This window comes from Papaver somniferum, unplaced genomic scaffold, assembly GCF_003573695.1.
Source record: "Papaver somniferum cultivar HN1 unplaced genomic scaffold, ASM357369v1 unplaced-scaffold_119, whole genome shotgun sequence".
Taxonomy (NCBI): domain Eukaryota; kingdom Viridiplantae; phylum Streptophyta; class Magnoliopsida; order Ranunculales; family Papaveraceae; genus Papaver; species Papaver somniferum.
This window is the reverse complement of record NW_020620936.1, coordinates 2,420,295-2,438,178: the sequence shown is the minus strand read 5'-3', so window position 1 is coordinate 2,438,178 and position 17,884 is coordinate 2,420,295. Positions and strand designations below refer to the sequence as shown.

Genomic DNA, 17,884 nt, shown 5'->3' with positions numbered 1-17,884 from the left:
CTTTCTTGTAGTTGTGTGATATGATCTTGGTGTTTCTATCGTACTAAGTACAATCATAAGATCGTCTTGAGATTGATTTCTCCGATAGGAAAGATATAAAAGAAGTCAGAAATATCTTCGTCTCATCGTTTGTGATTCCGTAATATCTTCTTTCGCTAGTCATTAAGATCATTGTAAGGTGATTGATAATTCTAGGCTGTTCTTCGGGAATATAAGTCCGGGTTATCAATTGGTTCATGTTCACCTTGATTTATCAAAAGACAGAACAAAAAGTCGTAGGTATTTCTGTGGGAGACAGATTTATCTATTACCGTAGACTTTTCTGTGTGATACAGATTTGTTTATTAAAGTCTCCAACTTTGGATCGTAGCAACTCTTAGTTGTGGGTGAGATCAGCTAAGAGAATCAAGTGCGTAGTATCCTGCTGGGATCAGAGACGTAAGGAGCGCATCTGTACCTTGGATCACTGTGAGATTGATTGGGGTTCAACTACAATCCAGACCGAAGTTAGTTTGTAGTAGGCTAGTGTCTGTAGCGGCTTAATACAGTGTGTGTTCAATATGGACTAGGTCCCAGGGGTTTTTTCCATTTGCGGTTTCCTTGTTAACAAAATTCCTGGTGTCTGTGTTATTTCTTTTCCGCATTATATTTGTTTATATAATTGAAATATCACAGGTTGTGCATTGAATCAATCAATTGGGAAATCCAGCCTTTGGTTGTTGATTGAAATTGATTGATCCTTGAACATTGGTATTTGGTACCGTTCAAGTGATTTTTCTTGTATTCAATTAGACTCGCAGATTTCTATTTGCTTGAGTAAGACATGATAGTATCTTCGAAGAAAACAAAACTGGATAGGACGAACACTTGATTTTGGTATTTCATTTAGGGTCTTCTCTCTTCAGTGAGAATAAAATATATAATCTAACATCATTGTTTGATATATGGTCTATATTGTAACTTCAAAAGTCAATCAAATCAATCATTAATCTGAAGGTAGATAAATAGGTCCTCCAATCTAATATAAGTAGACAAATAGGAACCCAGCTAAAAAACCGGGGGTCTAACAACCACGCCCAATATTTCGTTTAGGCAATCTGTATGGACTAACTCTAATATATTTCCAAGAGAATCAACTAGACAGTCAGACTCGATGAAGGAAAATACATCCACGAGTTATATCTCAATTTCTCAAATAAATATCCAATCGAACAGATAGAAATTTGTGAGCCGGATTAATGTGAGAAATAACTTGGATGGTACCAAAGACCAATATCAAAGCATCAATCAATTTCAATCAACAACCAAAGGTTGGATTCACCAATTGATTGAACTACGCACAACCTATGATATTTCAATTATATAAAAATGTAATACGGAAAAGAAATAACACGGATACCAGAAATTTTATTAACGAGGAAATCGCAAATGCAGAAAAACCCCGGGACCTAGTCCAGATTTGAACACCACGCTGTATTAAGCCGCTACAGACTCCATCCTACTACAAGTTAACTTCGGACTGGAATGTAGTTGATCCCTAACCAATCTCACACTAATTAAGGTACAGTCGCGTTCCTTATGCCTCTTGAACCACGCCGGATTCTGTGCACTTGATACCCTTAGCTGATCTCACCCACAACTAAGAGTTGTTACGACCCAAAGTCGAATACTTGATAAACAAATATGTCCCACACAAAAAAGTCTATTGAATAGATAAATCCGTCTCCCACAGAAATACCTATGAGTTTTTGTTCCGTCTTTTGATAAATCAGATGAACATGAACAAGTTGATACACCGGTCTTATATTCCCGAAGAATATCCTAGTAATATCAATCACTTCACAATAATCTTAATCGTATGTAAGCGAAACAAGATATTATAGAATCACAAACGAGGAGACGAAGATGTTTGTGATTATTTTTTATCTTACCTATCGGAGATTAAATCTCAAGCAAATCTTTGAGAAGATAGTACTCAACAAGATATTAGGTTTCCCAGTTTCTAGAGTTCTCCCTTATATTGTATTCAAATCAAGGTTTGCAATCAATGCTACCTTGGTAACAAAGCATTCAATATTCACCGTTAGATGAAAACCCGATTAGAGTCAAGCTAATATACTTCAACCGTTAGATCGAACTTAGCTTGTTATACACAGATGAAATGTGACTTCATTTAGGTATGAGTAACCGTACCCAAACATGTGCACATAGTTGGCTCAACAATAGTTAGCCGAAGTTAGCCATATGAACACTTTCATATCACCTTGTTTATCTTAAGCACAAATGACTCAAATGAAACTAGTTATGGAGTTGTTAAATTGATTATATTCTCATAAAAGAATACTAGACACAATTGAAGAAAAATCGATTTTGATTCACTTGAATCAATTCATGAACATTATAGCCACTGTTTTCAAAAGATTGCATTCCTTAATATATAAATGTATTTGTTCATGAACAAATAGATTTTAAAACTTAACCCACTCAAGTAAGTAAACGGGTACGCATACTTAGAGTTCCGGACTTGGTCTGGGTTCTCCAGTATGCGAACGGGTACGCATAATATCGTACGTGACCAAACTCAGTTGAATTCCCGGACTTGAACTTTTCAGCTGGTACGCATACGGGTATGCATATTAAGTTCTCGGACTTCAACTATCAAACCAGTACGCATACGGGTATGCATACTATGGTTCTCGGACTTTGAATAACTTGCAACAATTAGCATACAAGTACGCATACTGTGCTATATCCAATCAATGGTTAATCGTTCTAAACTCCATATTAATCATTGAAACATTCTTGGAAGACGGGATTAGCTGTTTCACACAAACTATTACCTTCAAAGGAATTTTCAAGTGATCAATAGATCAATACGAACCATTCCAAGTCTACATCAAATGACTGTCTCACACAAATCATGTAAAATATTACCAGGCGATTTTCACATGATCATCTTTTGACTTTCTTCAAGAAAGATGAACTTGGTTAAAGCGAAAGCTTACCAACACATATTTCGAGAAATATGAAAGCGAGTTAAACTCAGCTCAAAATATCAAATGCGTATAATATAAAGTTTATATAGCTATACGACTTTTGTCTCAATATGAGATAAAATAGAAATAGACTTCTGAGTGATATATGAGTTCAAGTCTCCACAAGCTCCCCTCAGTAGTTCTTCGTCTTCAATCGATGAACGCCGTGAAGTCTAAATCTCAACTACACATTCTATCCTAATCCGAGACATAGCTATAATTAGACTAGAAAGAAAGAATTATAGTTTTGGAAAATAAATTTGACAAAAAAGCTTGAGATAGCAACACTTGCGATTTCGACCGAGCATTGCTTTAAAAATCTACCCCTTTGTCAATTTTAATGACAAAACTATCAATACATATGGATTACAAAATAAATAAACTTTGTATCTTCTCATCCAAATGCTTGATTTCATTGGTTCTTCAACATTTCTCAAAATCTTCGTGTTTGTACCCAAAATTATTTCTAGGCACTAAACACGATGATTTGATGATGATTATGCGAATTAGGGCTAAAAAACGAAGATAAATAGAGCATAAAGGAGACAAGAATTTAATGTGGTTCGGCAAGTGATGCCTACAGCCACGGAGGAATCCCATAGGGAGTGATTTTATTGATGATCATGATACAATTGTATTTCTTCGGGTAAGCTAACCTAGGATTCCATATTCTCTTATGGTTTAGGATACATGTATTTATATTGTTATGTATACCCTAACTATGATACAAACTTCATGTGCAAGAAACTTGGGCAACAAGACTTCTGGAATCTTCTTTGAACGGGGCTAGATGGGCTTTGGCTTGCGGGCTTTCCGTGCATTTTATGTACGGTACAAAATCTCCCCCTTTTAACCTCCAACTTGTTGGGGGTTAAGAAGTTTATTTTTCCTTCTGCGTCGACCGTTGATGACGTAACTCTCTCCCAAGCATTTGTAGAGACATTACGAAGACGCCCCCAACTGTAATTACCTGCAAAAAAATTTCTCACGTGCTAGGCGAGACTTTTTGCCACATGGTGGACTTATGATGCTCGAGAGCTAGTCGAAACTTGAAAGGGATGTAGTGTTCTTGCATCTAGGGCAAGGATTTTTGCTCGCAACATAACAAGGCTGTAGCGCTCGCTGATCGGGCAGAATGGCTGTATTGCTTGTGTTGAGTACGAGTCTTTGGACCAATATCGGGCATTGGGCTCGTGGTTGAGATGATACTTTGGACGTACCAACATCGTGCGTTGGGCTCGTGGTCGAAACGAGACTTTATGCTTCCAAGGTGCAAGTCTTTCATACTCGCGTTCAAGACGAAATTTTATGCTTGCGATAAGAGCAAGACTTATGTGCTCATGTGCAAGGTGAGGCTTTAGGTGCTTGCGATGTGATGCAAGGCTAAATATTGAAGGGTCTAAGTAACCTCATGTCGAACTTGATCATGTCGCTATCCATGAACCTCGAATTCGATCATGTTGCTGCTCCAAGTGCACATCAAAGTTTTTCGAACACACTAATTTTTACTTCCTTGTTGTAGGGGATTGAAAGACGATTCTAATGAGCCAAAAATCACTCAATTCGGACTTAAAACGAAGAAGTTATTGAGGAAACAAGATTTGAACGAAGAACGCGTGCTGTCACTGATGTGTCGATGACCTGTGAAGTGTGCTGACATGGTCTTTGCTGAATAATGAATAGTGCTGACATGGCGGTCGCTGACTGGATCGAACAATGACATGGCAATATGCTGATGTGGTATGCTGACATAACTGCTGATTTGACTTTCTGCTGACATGTCATGTCGCTTTGATAATGTGGCATCGCTGACTGTGCACACAGTGCTGATGTGGTAGGTGACGTATTCGATAATCCCTGTAACGCATACTACAACAGTTATATTTGTTACTGTTCCTGAGGATTTTGCCACACTTTCTGCTGTTGCTTTCGCAACAGTTTCCTCAACCTTGTAACGATATCTTCAACCTCGCAATGGTTTCTTTAACCTTATAACGGTTTCTTCAACTTCGCAACAGTCACGTAAGAACCTTAACTTTTCCCCTTTTTTGCTGATTTTCGCATGGAACTCGTGCACGATTTGTTCCGCACCTTTCTCAATGGCAAAACACGATTGTTTTCGCCAATCCCCTTAGTCGGTGCTAATGTTTGTACCCAAAATTAACTTAGGAACTAAACACAATGATTTGATGATGATTGTTGGAATTAGGTTTAGAGAGCAAGTTAAAGATAAATTGAGAACACAAGGATTTAACGTGGTTCGGCAAGTGTTACCTACATCCATGGAGGAATCTCCCTAGGGAGAGGTATATCATTAATAAGAATTACAATGGTTTTCTCTGATTGGAAAAACATGGCATGATCCCTTTAGGGTTTAGGCCCCTGTCTTTATATAGTCACATGAACTTGTCAATCAATCAGTCTAGAATATTCTGGAACTTTCTTCTAGGGTTTCAGGAATATGCCGGTGGAAACGGACCGCCGGAAATGGGTCAGCAAACTGGACTGTTATGTACTGGCTGCTAGGCTTGGGCCGACAAATATTTTCCGCTAATACAGATGTATTTAGCATGTACTGGTACCCATATCTTATGGTACAAACACTTCGTCACTTCCAAGTACTCCAGTGATTCTGAACATGTTTAACTCAGCATCTTAGTTGTTGAAGATCCGTAGCCATAACAATAAGAAAACAATTGTTCTCAATTTTTGTTATACAATATCATAGTATTATTATACAGCATCAAAGTCCAATTGTATCATAAGTTTGATAATAATACTACGATGATATGTAACGCTCCCCCTTAGTCAATACTTCATATCGTTATGAAAACCACTCCCCCTTACATAATGATCCGTAAAGCATATGTATTTGTAGTGTGAACTACATAATAATTCTCCTCCTTTTTGTCAATATAAATTGGCAAAGGTATGAAAACTAGTGGGATCATAATGAAATTCTCATAGAGATACTTCATGACTAAAAGAGAACATATCAACTTTGTTTCGATGATTTCACATAGTCGAAACTTAGTGTATTCATCAAGGAGTTTATAAAGATACAAGAAAATTCCTACAATATTCCACAGCCGCACTCCCCACAAATATTTGGCAATTAAGCACAAGTTCAAAAAGAACTCTCCCCCATAAAATGTCATTCCTGAAAGAACAACAAGAGCAACCTTACTTTTGCAAGAAAAGAAGGATTTCTTTGGACATTAACAAATCACATGAAGCATGAATTTGTATCCAGAAGACTCAATTAAATTAACCACAAGAGAACCTATGATTAATTTAATCGGAAATGCTCAACATAAGAGAACTTACGGAGCCAAACAGTACTTTCACATAGAAGTGGATCAGGGAAAGATCAATACTGCAGAATATACAAAGATTCATTCTATTTTCATCAATATTTGCATAATCACACAATAGACTTAATTTTTATTATCAAAAATTCATTATATCTTCCATCAATATTTGCATAATGACATAATAGACTTAACTTTTGACATATATGGGACAATCATAGTTCATGGACGCAAACACATATCCCATAACAATTTTTTGCAATATATAAAACCAATAAAGATTAATACTGCAAAAACATTTTCCAAATAAACTTTAGAATTTAAATAAATAAATATAAAAACATTACAAGATGAAAATCGTTGGAAACAACAACGTGTAATCACAATATAGGCTATGCCAAACCCTAGTTATCCTTTGAAAAGCTCCATCATAAAAGGTATCACTGATATCCTTGATTCTTTTGACCGTAGAAACTCCATGTTCAAGGGTTAGAACATTAACATTTCGATCAACAATGCGGGCAAGCTGCCTAGTTTTGACACAGTCCACGATGAGTTTCTTCTGATTCCTGATCAAGATATTTTTTCAATGATTTTGGTATGACCATCAATAAGATGATTCATTTGCAGTTGAAGATTTGGAAATTTGACCCTAGAGTCATTCTGAAAAAGAATTAAATCTTGACAGATTCTTTAATCCAGGAGTTGTAATCTTTCTTTTCAATCATCTTTCTCAAGACAAGTTCTTGAACTGAATCGCATCCTTTAATGTCTTCTTCCAGCTCAAGATTCACCACTTCCTGAGGTCTTGAGGAGTTCTCCATTTTTTTTATTAGGGAAGAAAAAATAATATAAATATACATATATTTACGAACAAGAGAAAGATAACCTTGTTATGGAAACCCTAAAACTTTTAAGAAAGACATGAACGTTTGTGGACTTATTAAGAAGGGTTAATGGATCAAAAAAAAGATCCAAGAATAAGGAAATACTCTCTGTTTTCAGATATCTTTTACCTTCAAAGTTCAATAATTAAAAGATTTAATCATAGCATATGAAAAAGATACACTAGTTACTAGGAGTCAAGATATGACTCAACATTCACAAAAAAAAACAAAAAAACCAACAAAATCAAACACAATACAGATGGTAGCATACAACAGACTTGAGCATCTCACCAAGTCATCCTTGCAACTCTCAAGTTAGATACAAGGATACCTATATATATAGGTAACTAAGTGAGATGTAATCCCACCATGAACATTGAGAGATGAGTTGTAAATACCATCTAAATGTTTGACCTTGTATTCTTTACCTTCCTTCGGTCATTTCTTATTCCAGATAAATAAGACATACACCTTTTTGAGTATCCATCATAAGGATTTTTCTGAGGATTAAAACTAGGACCTCAAGATATTGGTTCCAAAGGTTCAGAATTGAGAAAGTTCCATCTCCTAGACTTAGGTCTACCAGACTTCTTCTCATTAGCATTGGGAATATGTACATTTGTAGTGTAAATATTAGCACCATTAAGAGGGGCATGATTCCTATAAATAATTCTAGAAGAGTGACTTTGGAAACCTTGTGCATGATAATTCTGGTTTTCTGCAGGAATGAAATTCATTGTAGATGTCGTCAGACAATTCACTCTATCGACATCAAAAATAAGTAGATTTTAAAGATCAAAAATATGTTTCTTTCTAGCAAAACAATGCGAATCATAATGATTTCTTTTCTCGCAAAAGGAACAGGTTCGTGGAAGAGAGACATCAGAAGGAACCTATTTTAGACTCGTAACCCTGTTAGAAGATTGCAAGTTATGCAAACATTTCTTAGCAGACTCTTTCGTTGGAGTAATTTTTTTCACGTACTGTAATCCCATATGAGAATTAGATTAGCGCAGAAGAAGGTTTAATCATTAAAATAGAATTTTCCTTTTCCAAGGATTTGCACTGTTCCTGAGCTAGAAGAAGTAATGCAACCAGTTTCTCTTTTTCAACACGAAAGCTGTTCAGATCTGATGAATTAGTCTCGATCAAACGTTTTTCTCTAACTGAATCTTCTTTAATAATACCTTCAATAACACCAATCTTTCACGCTGTAAAATAGTTTCTTGAACAATATTTTCGATATTGTTAAAGAAAGAATCAAGGATTTTGTAGAGTTCCCGTTCTCGATCAAGAGACTTCTCAAGTTCATCAATGAGTTGAGCATGTTTTTCTTCAAGAGACTTTATTTTCCAATCTTGAATATTAATAATCTTAGCAGTTTTTTTTAAAGTTCTAGTGAGTTCCATTTCAGCTTCTGACATAGTGTCAAATGTCACATCAGAGGGAATGTTATTAGAATCTGATAGCAATAATTTTCTACTTCGGGATCCGGAAGAATCAGCTAAGGAGTTATCCTTTGAGGTAAACACAGGATATTTGGCATAATCAAAAACTTTGGAAGAAATTTTTGTATGCGTAAGAATGAGACAATCTTTTATCCAGAGATTCAGATTGCTACAAACACAGACTTATCAGGTCTTAAACGTGTTTGCTTGCTGTGATACCAATTGAAAAACCGTGGGTCTAACAACCACACCCAATATTTCGTTTAGGAAATATGTATGGACTAACTCTAATATATTTCCAAGGGAATCAACAAGACAGTCAGAATCAATCAAGAAAAATACATCCAAGAGTTATATCTCATTTTCTCAAATCAATCTGCAATCGAAAAGATAGAGATCTGTGAGCCGGATTAATATGAGAAATAACTTGGATGGTACCAAAGACCAATACCCAGGCGTCAATCAATTTCAATCAACAACTAAAGGTTGGATTCACCAATTGATTGAACTACGCACAACCTGTGATATTTCAATTATATAAAAATATAATACGGAAAGAAATAACACAGACACCAGAATTTTGTTAACGAGGAAACCGAAAATGCAGAAAAACCCCGGTACCTAGTCCAGATTTTAACACCATACTGTATTAAGCAGCTACAGACTCTAGCCTACTACAAGTTAACTTCGGACTGGAATGTTGTTGAGCCCTAACCAATCTCACACTGATTAAGGTACAATAACGTTCCTTACGCCTCTTGAACCACGCCAGATTCTGCGCACTTGATTCCCTTAGCTGATCTCACCCACGTATAAGAGTTTCTACGACCCAAAGTCGAAGACTTGATAAACAAATTTGTTTCACACAGAAAAGTCAATTGAATAGAAAAATGTCTCCCACAGAAATACCTACAAGTTTTTGTTCCGTATTTTTATAAATCAAGGTGAACAAGAACCAATTGATACACCGGTCTTATATTCCCGAAGAAAAGCCTAATAATATCAATCACCTCATTATAATCTTAATCGTATGGAAGCGAAACAATATATTGCGGAATCACAAACGATGAGACAATAATGTTTGTGATTATTTTTTATCTTACATATCGAAGATTAGATCTCGAGAAAATCTTAAAGAATATAGTACCCAACATGATAGAACAAAGTAAGATCATAACACGCAACTACAGAGAAAATAGTTGGGTCTGGCTTCAGAATCCCAATGAAGTCTTTAAGTCGTTAACCTATAATGGTTTTAGGAAAAACCTAGATTAAAGGAGAATCGACTCTAGTCGCAACTACTAACACACATGAGGTGTGGGGATTAGGTTTCCAAGTTGCTAGAGTTCTCCTTTATATAGTCTTCAAATCAGGATTTGCAATCAATGCTACCTTGGTAACAATTGAAAACATGATTAGAGTCAAGCTAATATCTTTCAACCATTTGATCGAACTTAGATTGTTATACAAAAATGAAATGTGACCTCATTTAGGAATGAGTAACCGTACCCAAACGTGTGCACATGGTTGGATCAACAATAGTTAATCGAAGTTAGCCATATGAACACTTTCATATCAACCTTGTTCATCTTAATCACAACTAGTTCAAATGACTCAAATAAACTAGTTATGGAGTTATTGAATTGTTTATATTCTCATAGAAGTATATAAGACAAAGTTGAAGCAAAATCGATTTTGATTCACTTGAATCAATTCATGAACATTATATCTACGGTTTTCAAAATATTGCATTCCTTAATATATAAATGTATTTGTTCATTAACAAACCAATTTTAGAACTTATCCCATTCGGGTATGCAAACGGGTACGCATACTTAGAGTTCTGGACTTGATATGGGTTCGCCAGTATTCGAACGGGTACGCATACTGTCGTATGTGACCAAACTCAGTTGAATTCTCGGACTTGAACTTTTCAGCCGATACGCATACGGGTATGCATACTAAGTTCCCGAACTTCAACTATCAAACCAGTATGCATACTATGGTTCTCGGACTTTGAATAACTTGCAACAGTTAGCATACAAGTACGCATATTATGCTATATCCATTCAATGTTAATCATTCTAAACTCCATATTAATTATTGAAACATTCTTGACGGGAATAGCTGTCTCACACAAACTATTAGCTTCAAAGCAATTTTCAAGTAATCAATAGATCAATATGAAACATTCTGAGTCTACATCAAATGATTGTCTCACACAAATCATGCAAGATGTTACCAAGCGATTTTTACATGATCATATTTTAAATTTCGTCAAGAATAAAGATGAACTTGGTTAAAGCGAAAGCTTACCAACACATATTTCGAGAAATGTGTAAGCGAGTTAAACTCAGCTCGAAATATCAAATGCGTAGAATATAAAGTCTATATAGCTATACGACTTTTGTCTCAATAGGAGATAGAATAGAAATAGACTTTTGAGTGATAGATGAGTTCAAGTCTCCACATACCTTTTGTTGACGAAGTTCCACAAGCTCCCCTTAGTAGTTCTTCGTCTTCAATCGATGAACGCCGTGAAGTCTAAAGCTCAACTACACATTCTATCCTAATCCGAGACATAGTTATAAGCAGACTAGAAACTAAGACTTGTAGTTTTGGCAACTAAATTTGACAAACAAGCTTGAGATAGCAGCGCTTGCGAGTTCGACTGAGCAGTGCTCTAACACCACCACTTATCGTCCATGGGGGCATTAGCTTTTTATTCCAGTTCTCATTACTTTTCACGCAGATGTTTGTTAGTTACTCCTAGAATATATTAATATTCATGGTCTGACATATGAGTCATTTTTCTGATACAATTTACGGAGGTAGTTTATATTATTGAGACCAACACATGCAACATAATATATCAAAAATCACTAGGTACGTAGATGCCTCAATGAGGTTATGATAATACCTGATTTACATTTTGAACTGGGAATTTGTTGAAACGACATTACCTACCTTGTCCATAGACCACCATAGACCATATAATCAGGTTAAACTAGCTAGAGACGTGGATCACCAAAATCAGAACGATTCAAAAGTCACGGGGATCAACGAAAATTACTGGAGTAGACGGCCTAGATCTACTCCAGTCAAGATCTCCACCATTCTCATTCTCATCATCATCATCATCATCATCATCTTCTTCTCCATTATGTTTATTGGTTGTAAGTTTCTTCATATACCACAGGTCTTCATCCCATGAAAACCTAATGGAGACTAAGGAAAGTCTTAGTCCCACATTGCTTACTACCTCCTTATGATCCTAATATATACGGTGTGGAGCCACTCCACTCATTGCCAATTGGTTTTTAGTTGGAAGCTCACACATTTCTATCATGGTATCAGAGCTAGGCCCTGTATGCGACATAAGACCCGTGTAAGACCCGTAAGACCTAAAAGGCAGGGCAGGCAAATGGGTGATAGACGCAATTATGTGTCTATTTTGATCTCAATTGTATATCTTATTAGTACTAGATTTTGTATTTATTATGGCTTTTTGTGTCTTTATAGGTGTTTTTGGAGAAATAAGCTTTTGCGGAGAAATAGGCTCAAAAAGTGGCATTTGGACCTCCAGAGAAAATTACTAAAAGCACCCAGAAGGATACTACAGGCACCCCGGAAGTATGTTGGAGATATCCCAGAAATGTTGATAAAGGCACTCGGAGGACACCTGATATTTGGATCCCTCATATGGATAAGGGGCACCCAAATGATAAGGGGTAATCCCAGGGTAACTACTATTCGTACCCCTAGCCCGGATAAGGGGCACTCATCTTCTCAAATTCAAATTCCAAAAATTGGCGGGAAAATATTTGCAGCGAGAACAGAGTTTAGGGTTCGAAATTTGGAAGGTGTTTAATGAGATTCAATCCCCATAATTGTTTGGGATGGACTTGAACTGAGTAAACAGGACTAGTATAGGCCTCTACTTCGACTAGAACTGGCTAGATATCAGTTTGGAGCAAAAAAAGAAAACAAGTTATTCTCGGGATAATTTCTGTTTATTTTTGGAGATTTTCAAGGGATGTTTGTGTTGCGGTGTTATTGCTACGGGGGGAATGACGTGTTTTGGGAACTAAAAAAAGGAAGCAAATCTCATCATATATCTTCAAACAGAAAAGAAAAATATTTAACGGAAAATGGAAGTTAAACCTGCGTAAATTTCAGGAAAGATTTCGGTTGAGATTTTGTAGGATTTTTAATTGGAATTGAATTGGGAGTAGCCTGTTAACGTGAAACAGGAAAGGTAGGTGTTTCAGATTTGAGAAAATAGGATGCTTTCTTCGGTTTAGAGTAAAACAAGGAGTTGTATATCTCGGGTTTATTCTTGGAAAATATATGGAGAATATGGAAGTTGTGTGGAGAACTGTTAAACAATATCTTACTTGTATATTTATTTCCTTTGAACTGGAGAGAGTTTTGGAAGAAGCAGGGAAGACGTGAAGAAAAAGAGAAAGAAAATCCAAGACCTCCGGAGAAAGTAAAGAGAAGAAAAGGAAGGATTTTAATCGAGAAACTTGGACCTGTTGTGTATAAAACGGTTGTTGGGAGTTCACAGAAGGGGGATCGATAGTTTGGGGTGGTTTCTATGAAGAACGAAACGCTGCAGAGGAGTTTCAGCAGCCACAGGTGAGGAGGAAGAAGAGTTGCAGACGACAGAAAAGAAGTGTCGTTCTAAATAACACGAAGAACAGACGCATACAGACAGTCGTTTATCCTGCTACAATACAGTCGTTTACTGTAACAGTGACTTGCAACACGTATAAACGTTGCAGTTTTCTGTTTTATTACTCTTCTCTCTTTTCACTATTGTAAACACACTTTTGAGCCCTGAATAAATATTTTGAGCGTATTTTCACCATGTGGAGCTAAAATCCAACACTGGGATGACGGAGGAAGTCAATTCTCATCACTGTGGTAACTTTATTTAATTCTTTTAATGACTTTTGCATTAATATAAATTGAATTATGATTTTAAATTAATTAATTGTCATTTAGTTTGATGGGTTATGCTTAGATTTAGTGTTTTGATAACTCATGCTTACCATTTACAACTAATGTTTTATAAAATCTACCTTGGCAAAGATTAAGAGTCAATAGTATTATTTTTGGAGCTATAATTGTCTAAGAATTAATATTGAAACCATAGAATATGAGTTTGGTGAAATTCTGATTCCCAGTAATCCCTCAATATTGTCATCATCTTTTGTTTTATTCACTAGATTAATTTTATAATTTAAGTCTAAAACCAACTTCACAAGTCCGAGAATCAAACCCTTTTCTTACCACTGTAAAAACTACATCAACGAGCAACTATGCAGGGATACACGTTGTAGAGGCCTCAAGAGCCCTACACGTGGATGGGGGATAATGGAGACTAAGTGGAGACTAAGGAAAGTTTTAGTCACATCTTAGTTTCACATTGTTTATTACCTCCTTATGATCCTAATATATAAGGTGTGGAGCCACTTCACTCATTGCTAATTGGTTTTGAGTTGGAAGCCCACACACTTCTATCATGGTATCAGAGTCAGGCCATGTATGCGACGTAAGACCCGTGTAAGACCCGGAAGACCTAAAAGGCAGGGCATCCAAACGGGCAACCATACAGGGATCCACGTTGTAGAAGCCTCAAGAGCCCTACACGTGGAGGGGTCATAATGAAGACTAAGTGGAGACTAAGGAAAGTCTTAGTCACATCTTAGTCCCATATTTCTTACGACCTCCTTATGATCCTAATATATAAGGTGTGGAGCCACTCCACTCATTTACAATTGGTTTTGAGTTGGAAGCTCACACACTTCTATCAGGAAAGTCTTAGTCTCCATTAAAACCTTTTCCAATGTGGTATCGCTTCTCTATATGGGTCTCTCCTCCCAACCTCAGCAACAATGACGCAACATCCAACATCATTTCTGGATATATTATGAATGAAGGAGCATAAATTTTTCATAAGCCGTGATACACCTTTTCCTTCCATGTGAAGGCCGTATAACGAATAAACCCCAAATGGACTAAACAAATCTGGCACTGATGGTATCCTCAACCAAGGAATCCACTCATCCAGCATTCGACTACCTACGCAACACGCGTGAGTTAACACTGATACTCCCTTAACTTGAAGCTTAAAAACCTTTTTCGTATTCCAAACACTCAACATGGCAAATTTCTTAGGAAGATTCCCAGATTGAGAATCCCACATGGCAAGCGATTTCTGAGATAATGCAATATAAGTTCCCAAACTGAGTTTGTTGCATAAAATCACATATATGTCTTTAGGGGAAAACTCTGCCTCTGAGAAATCTCGATGGCAGATCAACTCGGGGAGTTGAGGAGAGAGTTGGATCACAATGATTCCTGAATTTATGGGCTTTTTATGCGCATGAACTGGTTGGACTAAAACAGTTGGTGTACGAAACTTAACATAGTCGCATTTCAATGTAAAGAGGTTAATAGAGACCTGATTTGCACAGTCAGTGGCCATGTAGGAGTACTCGACACCATTTTTCTTAAACCACGCTTCTAATGCCGATACCAATTTCGTTCCGAGACCTAGTCGCCTGAAATTCAAAGTATAACTCATATTAGTAATTAAAATTAAGTAGTAATAGTGAGTAGTACATAAACCATATCTTGCATATATAGCAGGTTAACTTTCCAAGATATGAGGGACAAAAATATGCATTTATGAACGATATTTGTTTGTTTTTCTATGTTCCTTACTCCACCAAAAATTGCATTTTCTATAGTAGAGAATATTTGAATAATTGACATGCATGCCATGCCATTTATTATAGATGTATGCAGTGAGATTCCACGATTACAAAAATGGGAAAAATTGCTAGCACGGTACTCTGAACTCCAACGTCTGAAACTGCACCAAATTTAAATAGTGATAAGGCATTGATTACAGAAAAAACAGCAGCATTTGAGACCCACCTCAACTAACCCTATCTTAGCATTGATTTATTTTGAAAGTTCTACCATCTCAAGTCTCTCAACACATATAAATCATCAATGCTATTCAACTCCTTCTTTTCCACCTTCTCATTCACCTCCCTAGAATCTAAACCCAATATCCAGGAAACGAGTGAACCCTATCTATCCATGAATGTGAATCCAAATTTAGATGTGTGGTTTAGATAGCAGGGAGGTGAATAGGGAGATGAAAAAGAGGGAATTGAATAACATTTCTTCATATAAATGGTTAAAGCCTAGAAAAAGTAAAACAAAAAAAAGAACAAACAAACACAGTTACACAAATATGCTAATAATGATTTTCTCACATTAAAGAATAGCATAAAACCTTCAAAGTAAGTGGAAATGTAATTACATAATGTGGCGTGCAGGGAGAGATAGAGACCTGTAACATGGGAAAATCATCACCGACTGCTCTTTTTCCTCTTGACACATTCTTAATACACCTCTTACAACCCCGACTATCTCGGTTGTATCACCTTCTTTATGCTCTGCAACCTGATCATCATAAAACAAATGTTATGACCTATGTACAAGCAAGTACTGAAATATGGACACACTTAATAACACAGGGCAGACTTGCAGCAAGTACTTATGAAATTTATCCTTGTTGATTGGTATGCAGTTCACTTTGGCTATTCAGCCTGTTGCTTTTTTGGTTTCATTTGTATATTTCATGCTCGACCACATATGATATACCTTTTTTTTTATTCTTTTTCCCTATAAAGTTTCTGTTGCCGTCCCCGAGAAAACAAAGTGAACAATAAGCAGTGCATACATACCAGCATGATACATGCAGGAGAGTTTCGAACTCGGAAAACCGGGTCACCCATAAGATCAGTTAAAAGAGAAGGTTTTCCACTGGAGCCAAATTCACATTGTTTCTCTAATTCTTCAACTGCTTCTCTGTCTTTTTTTTCATTGTAATCTCTCACTACTATTTTTTTCATGCTTTCACGTACAAAAGAAAGTGATAGATAGCTAGGTAGTAGGGATGGTTATCTAACCTAAGCTTAAGTACTCAACTCAATCCTCAGTGAAATTTCCTCTATTCCGTCTTTATATATATAGTATGTAAGGATAGAGTTGTTGACCTGGTATTCTTGAAAGAAAATATTTTATAGAAAAGAAATGGATGACATTTATCGAACCATGCAATCCTCTAACTTTGAAAATTGAATGATGTAATTAAACCTAATAAAAGTATATTATAAGCCTTTTAGACTGAAATATTTCAAAAAGAAATTGACAGTTTAACAATACAACTTTGCTAAATACACCGATACGGTGCGCACTGAGGGGATCTGACGGTCCCAAGTGCTGCGTGCTTAGCATCTGGAGGGGCTGGGAAGACGTGGGCCCCACCCCCTCTCATACGTTGCAGCCTCGGTGACATTTCCTTCAGTGTACGAATCATTTTCCATATTACATTTGTTTATTATATGAAGGTGGCGCTGGTGATAGCATCTAGTATTATAGTATTAGTTTATTGGAGGGCATTATAATTGGTGGGTAATTATATAACTTTTTGTTTTAATTAAAAAAGCTTTCTTGATTAGTTAAAAGGTATGATATATTACGATGGGTTGGACAAAATGCCCGTTAAACAGTTGAAGATTTATTGTTCAAGTAGATCAAATTAATTAACAAATCAAACAAAAATGATGAGGTTATATTGAGAATGTATCAGAGCTAGCCAGCCATATTGGAAGATCGGATTCAAGGTGGCATATGGATATCATATCACAAATGTCTAGCTAGATTCACGAAGAGATTGTTTAAGGATCCTGTTTGACACTTTTTATTTGCTCAACGCATCAAGTTTGTAACTACTGTAAATCTAGTAGTACACCCAAGTAGTGAAATGCACAAAATCAAAGACATAATAGGAGAGCAAGATCTGAATTCTTCCTTTCGGGATGCAGACAAAATATAAATTCTTTTATAAATAAGTTATGATGACGACAACACAAGTATGGAAACTCGCGGGAACCCTAACTTACTTTCTCTCAACATGACCTCTCTGAATACAAAATCCAATCCCTTTTACAATGAACCAAGGTCTCTATTTATAGGAAAAACTAAGTAGTGGAGAACTCATTTTACATCACCGGAACTCACACAATTCACGTGAACTTGCTTTATACTTCGCCCAAGACATTTTCAATAAAGTTATTCCTTTAAACCTATGCAATTGAAGAGAGAATTAAATT

The 17,884-nt window shown here is 36.3% G+C and overlaps 1 pseudogene; it reads right to left on the bottom strand.

The window, feature by feature from the left end:
* Nucleotides 1-11,724: 11,724 nt before the first annotated feature.
* On the bottom strand, nucleotides 11,725-16,621 carry LOC113330802 (annotated as a pseudogene).
* Between the last annotated feature and the right edge of the window lie 1,263 nt (nucleotides 16,622-17,884).